This window comes from Oryzias latipes, chromosome 12 (genome assembly GCF_053564925.1).
Source record: "Oryzias latipes strain Hd-rR chromosome 12, Olatipes_Hd-rR_3.1".
NCBI classification, from domain to species: domain Eukaryota; kingdom Metazoa; phylum Chordata; class Actinopteri; order Beloniformes; family Adrianichthyidae; genus Oryzias; species Oryzias latipes.
Genome location: NC_136248.1, coordinates 26,837,834 through 26,851,677, shown reverse-complemented (window position 1 = coordinate 26,851,677; position 13,844 = coordinate 26,837,834). Strand labels below are relative to the sequence as shown.

The following is a 13,844-nucleotide window of genomic DNA, read 5'->3' as shown; positions in this document are numbered from 1 at the left end:
AAATATGAAAAACTAAAATGCTGATGACTTCGCACTGCAAAGGAATCCAAACAACTGTTAAATTTTAAACAAAATTAGATGCAATTATCAAAAGACAGGAAGCAACTTAGTCAAAAACATCACGCTTTTTGGGTTTTTCTGAGACATTTCATTACCATTAAACCCAAAACTACAGAGATTTCAAATGTTTTTCATGTTTGTGAATAAAATATGACTAAGGCTTGCAACTCATTGCATTCTATTTTATTTTTTCTATGCCAACTTTTGCAGAGTTTGAGCTGCAATTAGAGCTAGTAAAAGCGAGCAACGATCATCGTCTCGGAAAAAAAAAGGTAAAGTGAGCAAAGACTTCATTAGCTGCAGAGTCTGAGCACCCTGCCAGCTTCAGGAGGAAGCACAGAGACCTGTGTGACAGCTCATCAAGTCCGGACGCAAAGAAAATGCTTCCATTTCATCTTTTTACTGAACAGGTGAGCATTTGAGTGACAGGCTTGTGAAGAAAACTCAGTGCAGCAGAGATGTGTCACGCTGGCTGTCTGATAAACAGTAAATACGTGTAAACTTGATTTCTTTTTCTATTTTAACTCTGGGAAAGCTGTTGAGATGCAGCCGCTTCGCTGGAGATTCTCACTTGGATGAACTATAGATGCCTGGGTTAGGACTGACAGAGAAATGGATCTTTTCGCATAAATTTTGGATAGTAAAGCCTCAGAATGTGTGCGAGCTGTAGATATATCCATGCGGAAAAAATGCTGACATTTCCAGGGGAGGGCTCTGAAACTGAATTTTTTTGCCTGTTACACTAGATGCAACATTTAGTGCAGAATGAGCAAACAAATCCAATTCATGTGTGCCTCCAGCCAAACATTCAATGTACCCATCTCTGCCTTTTTTAATTAAATTTAAATTATTTTCTTGCTTTAAGGCTTCACTTATTGTATAGCTTTTATTTTTTTCTTCACAAATGATGTTAAAAGATCCAGTTAAGATGAAGTTAAATTTCTGACATTTTGATCCAGTTGTGTTTTACTGTTTTTTTTTTTTTTTTTTTGTGTGTGTGATTAATATAAAAGGTGGTTGTTTATTTATGCATTTAGGGGTAAATGTGGCATTTTGGTCATGAACTAGCCTCTGTGTGAATGACCTTTTACTCATCTCCTGGAGGTCAGATCTTAGAGGGCACATTGTGAACGGCATTTTTTCCTAGTTTCTGGAAACATTTCCAGCAGCTTTCATCTCTGCAGGAAAACTGGTTGGTCCTCTTTTATGGAACCAACTTTTATGGAACGAACAGAACATTTATTTTTGTAATATGCGCCAGTTCAGAGCCTTTACAGTGTTAATAATTATTGTAGGAGCTTCTCCTTTTGAGAAACCATGTAACACTGTATGGTATTAACAACCTCATTGGTTTAGTATTTCACTAATAAATTTTACCCTATGTGAACTGTATCATATTAATATGAATATCTTTAAAACATATATAGTTTATTAATGTATTTCTAGATATGTCTAAATGTGTAAACTCTGAACAAAATGGAATGGAGCTAATCGAAAGAATCCTGAATTGAATTGAAAAAACCTTACATGTTTATAATGAGGGTACATTACTAAAAAACAAAAATATCTCGTTTTTGCTGCCCTATTTCAACCTTGAGCCCCTGCCCCTTTAAAATCCTGTGTACCTCCCTGCTCTCTGCTGTGTGTCTGTGGGCCAGATGTATTTTTCTGATATGTCTCCAATTCAGAGGTATCTGTATTAAAGTGTTAACAACTCTAAGCAGCTGACTGTATTTCCCCTTTGTTCTGGCTCTTTTAAAGTCTCACTCCTATCATCTTTTGATCTATTTTCAAAGTGTTTCCTGGATTGTATCCTGTGTCGATTTTTTTTGGACTTTCTTATTTCCCATGATCCTTCTGTGTTCATTTGCTCTAGCCAGCTAGCTTACAGCCCCTCACAACCCCAAGCTAGTACTGGTGCAAAAATAATGGTGAACTTTTACGTAACAAATACGCTCTCTTCAAACCACATTTTTTTCCTCTGCTCTTGATTCAACAAAATTTTTGTAAAGAAATAGTCAGAAATGCCATTTTGAGCTTCATTTTCTTTATTTAGAACATGTTTTAAGTCACAAGAACATGTTAAAGCTAAAGTTGGTCCATTTCTTTTACTGGGGAAAGAAACTTTAAGGAGTCAAACTCAACATGAATAAATTAAGTTCCTCTTTTTTGAGAACATAGAGAAAAAAAGAAAAAAACTTGTACAATTAAAAAATGGTCAAATGAGACAGAAATTAGCAGATGTTTTTCAGCCAGCAGTAAAAAATTAAAAGTTTTTTTTCTGCAGGAAGCTGCAAAAGTCCCCATCTATAACTCCTTGCAAATTCTTTGTAATCCAGCAAAATCTCCCGGGAAACATCAGACGGAGGGGGCTCATATCAACCCAGAATTCATTGTGGCGAGTTGTTGACTTGCACATCCATTGACCAATGAGTACTAATCTGTCATAAAGTCTCTGAAAGGCCGGCACACGGGGAGCAAAAACAGCCAGAGGACAGGCGAAGAAAACCATCCCTTTGTGCGGTAATAATCCCAAATTTCCCATCGTTCGGAATTGATTTCAGCTTTGCTTCTTGGTTTAAGATTATGAGGAGAGGATTTCCAGCTCTCTCGCCATCTGACTGCTCATGTCCTCAGTGGACTGCAGAGATGCAGATGGCAGCAGATATGCAAGGCGCATCATCACATGGCGCCACCAGCTACACTCAGATTACACATTAACAAGACCATTACATCCACGCTTTCAGCCTTTACGTTCAGAGCCATCACAGCTGTTCTGATCTGGGAAGGTACATTCTGCTGCAGCCGCTTTATTTATGTGTAATTAAGGTGAGAGAAGGAACCAGAGCTGTCACCGCTGCTGTAGGAAAAGGAGGGCAGGAGCGGTGACGGCTCTTTTTCTTACCTTAATTAGGTGGGTTCAGCTAAGAATAAAATGTGTCACATTTTGAACCACTTTATCATATATAAAGAAACGTTAAAATAATGTAGTTTGGTGAAGTGACTTCAAATTTAAAATGGTTGCTGTGATGTAGTGAAAAGTTAAGACTAAAGTGGGAGTAGCATTTATTCATTCATTCATTCATCTTCTTAACCGTTTATTCCCTTTCGGGGTCACGGGGTTGCCGGAGCCTATCCCGGCCACTTGGGCGTAGGCAAGGGATACCCTGGACTGGTCGCCAATCTGTCGCAGGGTGGAATATCCTCAAACACACATCCATTCACACTCACACCTATGGACAATTTAGAGTTGCCAATCAACCTATGTAGCATGTTTTTGGACGGTGGGAGGAAGCCGGAGATCCCGGAGAAAACCCACGCATGCACGGGGAGAACATGCAAACTCCACACAGAAAGGTCCCCCATTGATGTTGTGTTTTTCATGTCCCCCAGTCGGGACTTGAACCGGGGGCCTTCTTGCTGTGAGGCAAGAGCGCTAACCACTGCGCCACCGTGCAGCCCAGAGTAGCATTTAGTTAACCATAACCTTTTAACACTGGAGATGTTGCCGGGAACCCCTAAATAACACCTGCTTTGTGACTTATAAGTGTTTGATCAATTACAGCAGGGGTTTCAAACTCATTTTGGTTCGGGGGCCACATTCAACCCGTATGATCTTAAGTGGGCCGGACCAGTAACAAAAAAGCAAAAAACTTTTTTCCTATTTTTTGGTAGGGTTAGGTGGGGCTAATTACTTATTGTTACACATTCATTCACAGAGGACAATGGATCTCAAATAAAATGCATTTCACTTTATTCAATTTTATACAGACTAAATATTTTACATCTGATACTGAAGCAATCCCAACAAGAAACAAGAGGGGCTACGCAAAAAAAAGAAACACCTGCCTAAAATATAAATGTGCACATCCATGAAAAATTAAACTAAATTAAACTTGCAAACATTTGTGACCAGAAGAATTTGGAGTTAACCTCCCTTTCTCCCCTGAAACTTCACCCGCCCATCAATATCAGGATTCAAATCTTGTACAGAAACACATTTACTGTCATTCAAGTCAAAGTCAGACTAAACTTTATTGTCAATCTCTATAATGTTTTCACATATAGAGAAATTGAAATTCCGTTTCTCTTCAAACTCCAGAAGAAATGAACATTAAACATAATGTTGACACCAGAATGCATTTGTGTGCAGAGAATTTATAAAATTGCGGATCGATTTGTCCGTTGTGAATTGATTTTGGATTCTGGGTGAAAACAAAACCCTAAATAGGAGTCAACATAAAACGGTTCCGTCAGTGGTCATTTGAAGAAGTGCAACATTTGGCTAATGATGGGTTTTGTCAGATTTGGGGGAAAAAAAGTTGGGCAACTTGATTTTAACATAATATCCTCATAAAATAAATAATAAATAATATCCTCATAAACTCTCACTCCGATCATTTTTTGGATCTATTTTCAAAATGTTTACCAGTGGTCTTTTATAATAATGTTGTTTTCCGCCCAAATGAAAAAAAAAAAACGTGTCGTTTTCTAGTACTTAGTTTCTGCATAGGAGGCTGTAGTTCAAAAGAAATTCCCATTTGAGTTGTGGGCAGGACCAATGTCACGGAGCAACGCCGGCCGTTTCCCGTCACCAATGACTGAGAGCTATCTGTCCTGCTAGCCTACAGCCCCTAACAAACCTAACATTACCAGTGCAACAAAAATGGAATTAATATTGGATCTGTCCAGCCGTGCAGTTTTTAGCCAGATACCAGCGCAGATGAGGAAAACAAAGACAAACACAGATCTTAACTAATAGTCTCTTGTATTTTCAATGTCACAAAAATCTTTTTCAAAGTGCTTTTTTTCCCTGTCTGCTCCCGATTCACAATGATTTGAATGGTTACATACTCAGAATGGTATATTCATACGGCATAAGTCCTTTTGTGTGTTCTCCATCATGAGAAAAAGGCCACAAGTGCATTCTGAAAACACTAAAAACACAATTTTCCTCTGAGTGGGTCTTTCAGAAGCTGACAATCATCTCATTTATGTCTTAAAATTAAATGGTACTTTATTCTTTAAATCATTACTAGTTTTGCTGTTTTAAGCTTTTTGGTTTTTGTCATTTTTAGGCCCTTTGGTAGATTCAGAGTGTTGTAAACTATAAAGTTTTTTATAAAAACTCAGCTTTATTCCATGGTTGCTGTGTGCAGCTTCCTGCACTCTCTGGAAACAGGATATTGTTTTATGGGATCATCATAACACTGAATCTGCCTGTAAACCTGTTCACAAATTTTATTTTCCAAAGCAAAAGATGCTTTTCATTTTCACATAAAATCAGAAGAACAGATTCAGAGTATGATAGGAATGTGATGGAAAAAGAGTTGCCTCGGGGCTGAATAAACAAATGAAATGAAAGCAGTTTTTATATTTTTTATTTTCACTCAGACATTTATATCTCAACTTCTGCTATGCGTTTAAATATATCCTGAAGCATGATTTGATTGTGTCCTGTCTTGCATCAAGCCAGGGAGTTTTAGAACCAAGATTCAGGACAAACAAGAGAAAAAAGCAACCGAGTAACAGGTGGTGTCGGTCAGCAGGGGCATCCCAAAAGGTCTCTGAGGTTGTAAACAACACTGACTGTGAGCGAGGAGGCAACTGTCTACTAAATTTACTTTAAGAAAAAATAAAAACAGAAAAGGTTTTTATTTATTTCTTTTTATTTACTATAGCACTGAAAGGTTTTCAATAGCTTGAAAATCCAGTTTCCCTATGATACTCTATTTTTCAGTAAGGTTATGTCCAAATGACCTCACTGTTCCCTAAAACCCAAAGACCTAATGTGCTTATGTGTGTGTATATACATATATATATATATATATATATATATATATATATATATATAGTTTGTGACATTTTGTGCTGTTTGTGACAATTTGTGCAGAAATTCTGTGGTTATGCAAACCTGCAAACCGATTGTTTCAGCAGCTGTCCGAGTGGCTGGTCTCAGAAGATCTTGGAGGTGGACATGCTGGATGTGGAGGTCTTGGGCTGGTGTGGTTACACGTGGTCTGTGGTTGTGAGGCCGGTTGGATGTGCTGCCAAATTGTCGGAAACGCCTTTGGAGACGGCTTATGGTGGAGAAATAGACATTCTATCAACAGCTCTGGTGGACATTCCTGCTATCAGCATGACAACTGCACGCTCCCTCAAAACTTGCAACATCTGTGCCATTGTGCTGTGTGATACAACTGAAGATTTCAGAGTGGCCTTTTCTTGTGGCCAGTCTAAGGCACACCTGTGCAATAATCATGCTGTCTAATCAGCATTCTGATGTGGCACATCTGTGAGGTGGGATGGATTGTCTTGGCAAAGGAGAAGTGCTCACTATCACAGATTTAGACAGATCTGTGAACAATATTTCAGAGAACTGGTTATTTTGTGAATGTGGAAAATGTTTCACATCTTTGACTTCATACCATAAAAAATGGGAGCAATAACAAAAGTGTTGCGTGTATATTTTTGGTCAGTGTATATATATGAACCTATGCTCATAGTTTTTTTTTTTTTTGTTTGTGTGCGTTATTCAGGTTGCGGTTTATTTGATTTGTAGGTAGGTGGAGTAAATTGAACTTTTACTTTTGCTTGTCCCGCCCAATGAGCATTAATGTTATTGTTAACCCTTTAACTCTTCAACTTTTTACATGTTTGATGTCATTCCAGCGGATTCATGGCGAGGCTTCGTAAACGAAGATTATGAAGAGGGTTGTCCACGTCTTCTACAAGCTCGCTCGTGGCTGAGCAATCCAATATGGGAAAGGCAGATCCTGCAGCAGAGGCTGCAGGTGAAAGTCTGTTCTGGATTCGGTGCAGTCGTGAGGCCGGCTATTCTCATTTGCCGTTTGTCTTTTAGCCTAGTCCGTCGCTTGTCTTCAAAAGAGGAGACAGCGTCTTTGATGTACTGGCGCCAGGTGTCACGGTTTTTTTGCCAAAGTAGACCACTGACGATGGTTGATGTTACAAGCACCAAGGGATTTCTTAAGAGAGTCTTTGTATCTCTTTTTTGGTGCCCCTCTATCTCGCTGGCCTGATGCAAGTTCGCCATACAGAGTGATCCTTGGCAGTCGGTGGTCCTCCATCCTGTGTACATGCCCAGCCCACCGCAGTTGCGACTTAAGAAGCATGGCCTCTATGCTTTGGATGTCTGCCCTCTCGAGGACTTCAACATTGGTGACAAAGTCGCTCCAATGGATGCCAAGAATGGTGCGTAGACAGCGCTGGTGGAAACGTTCGAGGACTCGCAGATGGTGCTGGTAAGTGACCCAAGACTCAGAGCCGGAAAGAAGGGTGGTCACCACAACTGCCCTGTATACACTGATCTTGGTGGGTTTTTTCAGGTGCTTGTTGTTCCACACCCGACTGTGGAGTCTGCCAAAGGCACTATTCGCCTTGGCGAGCCTGTTGTCTAACTCTTTGTCGATCCTGGCATCTGAGGTAATTGTGCACCCCAAGTAGGTGAACTGCTGGACAGCTTTTAGTTCTGTCTCTCCAATATAGACATGGGGAGGCTGGTACACTTCCCGAGGTACTGGCTGGTGGAGGACCTCTGTCTTCTTTAGACTAACTTCAAGTCCGAAGAGCTTGGCAGCATCTGCAAAGCAGGAAGTTAGTCGCTGAAGTGCTCTCTGGGTGTGAGCTAGGAGAGCTGCGTCATCGGCAAAGAGGAGGTCACTGATCATTTGCTCACGGGTCTTGGTGTGAGCCTTCAGTCGTCTCAGGTTGAACAAGCTGCCATCGAGGCGGTAGCGAATGTACACGGCATCCTCGTCATCAGGGCCATCAGTGGCTTGCTTTAGCATCATGCTAAAGAAGATCGTAAAAAGAGTGGGTGCCAGGACACAGCCCTGTTTTACGCCGTTGATGATGGGGAAAGTGTCTGAAAGGTCGCTATTGAGCCTGATCTGGCCGCTCTGGTCTTCGTGCAGCTGAACAACCATGTTGAGGAATTTGGGTGGGCAGCCGAGACGTTCCATGATCTGCCACAGGCCTTTTCGGCTCACAGTGTCAAACGCGTTGGTCAGGTCGACAAAGGTTACATAGAGTGCCTTGTTCTGCTCACGACACTTTTCTTGGAGCTGTCGGAGGACAAACACCATGTCAGTTGTGCTCCTGTTGCTTCTGAAGCCACATTGGGATTCTGGAAGATGGTCTTTGGCAATGGTGGGCACAAGTCTGTTGAGTAGGATTCTTGCGAGGATTTTCCCTGCAATGGAGAGTAGGGTAATCCCTCTGTAGTTTGAGCAATCAGACTTTACTCCCTTGTTCTTGTAGAGGGGGATGATGACTGCATCACGGAGATCTTGCGGTAATTTTCCCTGCTCCCAGCAGCAGATAAACAGTTCATGGAGTTTGGAGTGTAACGCTGGGCCACCATGCTTCCATAACTCTGGTGGGATGCCATCAACTCCTGCTGCCTTGCCACTTTTCAGTTGCTTAATGGCTTTTAAGGTCTCATCCATAGAAGGCGCCTCGTCCAGTTCCTCCTTGAGTGGTTGCTGGGGAATACGGAGAATTGCTGACACGCCAACCACACGATCAGCGCTATAGAGGGCTCGAAAGTGTTCAGTCCAGCGGTCCAAGATGGAAGTTTTGTCTGCTAGAAGCCTCCGTTCGTCTGAGCTGCGCAAGGGACTCTGGATTTGGTGCGTGGGCCCATACACTGCCTTAAGGGCTTCGTAGAACCCCCTGAGGTCGCCAGTGTCTGCACAGTGCTGAGTTCTTACTGCAAGGATGGTCCACCACTCGTTCTTGATTTCTCTGAGTTTGCGTTGGGTGTTGCTGCACGCAAGACGAAAGGCAGCCTTCTTCACAGGACAAGACGGCTGGGCTAGATGAGCCTGATGAGCTGCTCTCTTGTTTGCAAGCAATTCCTGGATTACCAGATCATTTTCATCAAACCAGTCTTTGTTCTTTCTGCTGGAGAATCCAAGTACTTGCTCAGAGGTCTGCAGGATAACAGATTTGAGTTGCTCCCAGAGTGGTACAGGGGAGGGATCACTTGGGCGGCTGGTGTCTTCAAGCCTGGACTGTAGACTTGCTTGGAATTTTGCCTTGGTTTCAGCTGACTGTAAGCCGCTGATGTTCAATTTCTTCTTTAGCGCTCCACCTTTCTTGGGTTTCGGCTTGAAATGGAGATTGAGTTTGCAGCGCACAAGGCGGTGGTCTGTGTGGCACTCTGCGCTGGGCATCACTCTGGTGTGCAAGACATCTTTGGTATCTCGCTGACGCACTATGATGTAATCGATGAGGTGCCAATGTTTTGACCGAGGATGCATCCAGGTAGTTTTCAGACTGGCCTTTTGCTGAAACAAGGTATTTGAGATGGTGAATTGGTGCTCGGTGCAAAGCTCCAGCAGCAGGCGCCCGTTGTCGTTGCAGCTGCCAACACCGTGTTTGCCAAGTGCACCTTTCCAGGCTACTGAATCTTGGCCAACTCTGGCATTGAAGTCGCCAAGGATAATAACCTTGTCGTCTGCTGGGACACTTTGCAGGAGGTTGCGGAGATTGGCATAGAAATTTTCCTTTTCTGCAGCTTCCGCTTGGAGAGTTGGAGCATATAGTGGTACTTGTTTCTTAGTGGTAGGCGCATGGAGATGATGCGGTCAGAGTGGCCAGTTGGAAGGTTTTCCAGCTTTGAGGCGATGGAGTTTCTAACAAAGAAACCGACTCCAGAAAGGCGTCTCTCTGTTTCCGGCCTGCCAGACCAAAAGAGGGTGTAACCTGCGCTATTCTCTCTAAGACTACCTTCCCCTGGGAATCGGACTTCACTAAGGGCTGCAATATCGATGGAGAGTCTTGATAGCTCATGCGCGATGAGAGCAGAACGACGTTCGGGACGACTGCCTGCGTCCAGCATGGTTCTGATGTTCCAACATGCCACTTTTAAACCTTTTACACCTTTTGAGGTAGGTGGGAACCTTTTTTTCCTTGATGTTCGACCGCTTCGAAGATGCCCGTTGACCGCGGCTAGCCAACAGGGTATGGGAGGAGATGAGCTTTGTTTAGGCCACCTTTTCTAGGCCCCTCTCCATGTGGAGCAAGCAGTGCGTCCCTAAAAAAGGCTGCTTGGTCGTTCAGGGTGTTGCCGAGTGTTGCCGTCATCTCCTTGCTTCAGCAACAAGCGACCAGTATCCTGAACCGCCTGCATGCAGGATTGGAGCTGCGGCTGCCAGTGGCATCTTCCACCTGCCGTTTTTGCCCCTTTCCCATCGCTACAGGACTTGAGGAACTTTTTACATGTTTGATGTCATTCCAGCGGATTATGAAGCAGAGAAAAGCAGCTTTGCGCTCATATGCAGCACTTTACAGTAGTAAAAGTGTTTACGCAACTAACAATTAATCAGTTGTAGTTTTATTTTAGCACTTATAAATACAGAAGCAACCAAAGTGCTGAACATAAAATCAAATATACATAAAATCTGTAAACAAATAGATGCAATAAAAGCAATCAAACGATAAAACCAATAAAGCAATCAAATTAACTAATATAAGTCACTTATTTCTGATGTGGTGAAAAGCAGCCGTTACCCTAAAACTTTATGTTAGTAGTTCGTTGCATTTTGGTGCAAAGCCGATATTAAAGCTGCTTTTCTCAGCTTATTCACATTGATGGTGTAATTGTTCAAACACTTATGATAAGTCACAGAGAAGGTGTTATTTAGGTGTTGCCACCAACATGAAAACTTGGAGGATTTATAAAAAAAAGAATTTACATGCATTTGTTCAAATTCAAGTTGTTCAAATACATTGTGGTTCATGATTGCCAATCAAGCAGTGTAAGCATTCGTTTACACTGTTTTTTTGCAGACACTTCTGAGTAAATTTCCAGGGCACTGGATTTTGTTCTAGATGAAAAATGATGAACACCCTCTGTAGGCTTTCTTATTGCACTGGCCTCTATTTTTTTTCCTCTTATTGTTTTTTCAATCGGTTCCCTCAGGGCAAACTGTCCTGCATGTTTTTTATTTCTGCTCTGCCCTGTCACCTGCCTCTAATGACTGTCATCATCATCATTAGGCTTCCGAAGAGCTCGATGATGACCTGGATCAGGTGTGCTCAAGCAAAGTCACATGGAAAACATGCAGGTCAGTGTGCCTTAAGGGCAGGGGTTGGGAAATTCTGCTCTTATCAGGTGAGCAAAAAGGGCCAGAAGGAAAAAATCAAAGAATTAAAATAAGAAAAAAACAAAAACAAAAATGAAAGCAATCAGGTCCTATGAGATCAAGATATACCAGAACCCATAATGCACCCATCAGGACACTGCATCTGTGGGTTTAAGCATCTTTTTCCACATTGGTGCTACAAAACAGTTCCAACATGAAGCTGTAAAATCAACTTAGTTTGTGAAACATACAAGTAAAGACCTTTTTGCAAACACTTCTAATATTAATTACAAGCCAAAAACAGAGAAACAGTGAAAAATCCCAGGAAGCGATGCAAATATGGAAACATTCTCTGGAGAACATGGAGACAGAAAGAGCTGATGAAGGTACTTTAACAACTTCACAGCTAATTACCACTTCCAACTACTGCTTTACTAGATGAGTTTAAATATGCAAAAGAAGTGGGTTTGGGTTGTCACGAGCACGAGAAAACATGAATCTGTGTATTTTTAGCAGTGCTTGAACTGGTTATATAGCAACGCTTTTTTTTGTTTTGTTTTTTTTCCCGAAGAATCTGCTCTTTAAGTGAAAGATGGCAAAACACTTTGAAGTTGAACTGGAGGTGGGCAGACATAAAGGAACTGGTATAAAATTGTATTTTGGTTCCGTTACACATTTTATTTATAGTAGGGATCCCACAATTCTCCGTTTAAAACAGAACCATATGTTACACCATTGAACCAAATCACGGGGAAAGTGTTTATCTTGAAAGTGCTAAACACATGTTGTGCTAAATTGAAGAAGAATTAATTACTTTTTCATTAATTTATTACATTAAACCAGGGTTAGTATAAACAAATAGAAATGTGTTTTTTCATTTACTTGCTTGTTAGAAAATTTAAAAAAGGATTTTTTTTTTTTTTTTTTTTTTTTTTTTTAGACATTTTTGTTTGTTGTTGTTGTTTTGTAATGATAATAATAATAATAATAATACATTTTATTTTAAACCGCCTTTCAAAACACCCAAGGACACTGTACAAATTCAAAAGTAAAAAACAATAAAATCACATGTTAAAGACAATAAATAAGTTGAAATCATTCATAATATCAGATATCAGAGGATGAAAAATTGTGATCTGGAAAAGCATATTTAAACAGATAGGTTTGAGACTGGATTTAAAAATTGAAAATGAGTCGATATTACGGAGGTCTGGGGGGAGAGAGTACCAGAGTTGGGGAGCCGAGCGGCTGAAGGCACGGCTCGCCATGGTGACCATACGGGCCGGAGGGACAGAAACCTGAAGGGAAAAAGAAGACCGGAGAGAGCGAGAGGGATTAATAATATGGTGGAGATTAGAAATATAAGAGGGAGCCAGGTTATGGAGGGCTTTGAATGTGTAGAGAAGAAGTTTGAATTTAATCTAGTTACTGGAAGTTAAAGTTACTGGAGGCCAGTGCAGCTGCTGGAGAACGGGAGTGACGTGATGAAAGGAAGGAGTTCTGGTGATGATGCGGGCAGCTGAATTCTGAACCAATTGAAGTTTATTCAGATCAAGTAATGCTATTGATGTGAGATTAAAAGGATAATGTACTGTCAAGGATGACACCCAGACTCGGAGGGGAGGAAAAAAACTGGAGAGGAATCAATGGAAAGTGTAAACTTGGAAAATTTGGAAAGGGTAGATTTGGAACCATATAAGGAATAATTCGGTTTTATCGCTGTTAAGTTTGAAGAAGTTTAAGGTGAACTAGGTTTTTATTTCAGACATGGAGGAGAAAAGAGAGGCAGGTGGAAGAGAGGAATTGGGTTTACTGGACAGATAGAGCTGAGTGTCATCTGCATAACAATGAAAATCAATCTTGAATTTACGGAATATATTGCAAAGGGGTACTGGGTAGGTAAAGAAGAGGAGGGGAGCGAGAACAGAACCTTGAGGAACACCCGAGAAAATGAGCGAGGGTTGAGATTTAAAAGAATTCAGTTGGATAAACTGATACACTAATTAGTAATAAGCTAATAAGTTAGCCTACCTAAACGAAACAAAACTGTGACCCAAAATCGAGGTTTGAACCAAATCATGAAGTAAAGGAATTCATAAAGTTATTACATTTTTTTCAGATTTTTCTAAAATCTTTTTTTTATTTCTTTTTATCATGAAACTGTAACTTTATTGGTTAAATTGTGCAGAAATTGCTCAATCATGCCAAACATCAGTTTAGAGTGGACAACAGAAACAATATAGGTTTTATGAATATCAGGAGGCAAACAGGACACACAAAAAGAAAGCCAACCCAAGAATTACAGTTTTATTGGAACTCAAATTCAATGGTGGATTGTTTTGTACGTAGAGCCTGAAAAATAACTTCAAAAAATTTGCAGCCACGCATGAACGCAAGAGTTTTGAACACAGGAGCCCAAAATGCCCATATACGCACGTTTACATATACTTTTTAATGGAAGTGAGCACTTGAACGTGCATTGCCGAAGGCAGTGCAAACACCACTTTACAGTCTTGGGTTGGGACACATCGTATGTGACATGTGTTGCTTTATGTGTATAGAATTACTAGTCTCTTGAAAATGCAAAGTCCGAAAATGAATGTAAACGTAGATTTGGAAAGACAACAGTCAAACACTTATGGGCTAACACGTCCAACTTCATTTACTACTCCC

The 13,844-nt window shown here is 41.0% G+C and overlaps 1 long non-coding RNA gene across 1 annotated transcript in view; it reads left to right on the top strand.

Annotated features, from left to right (window-relative positions):
* Nucleotides 1-294: 294 nt before the first annotated feature.
* The window catches only part of LOC144996199 (uncharacterized), a 128,631-nt gene continuing 115,081 nt past the window's right edge, over nucleotides 295-13,844 (top strand). Inside the window, exon 1 of the long non-coding RNA XR_013659235.1 lies at nucleotides 295-470. This is a non-coding gene — a long non-coding RNA (uncharacterized LOC144996199). The remainder of the gene's footprint in view (nucleotides 471-13,844) is intronic.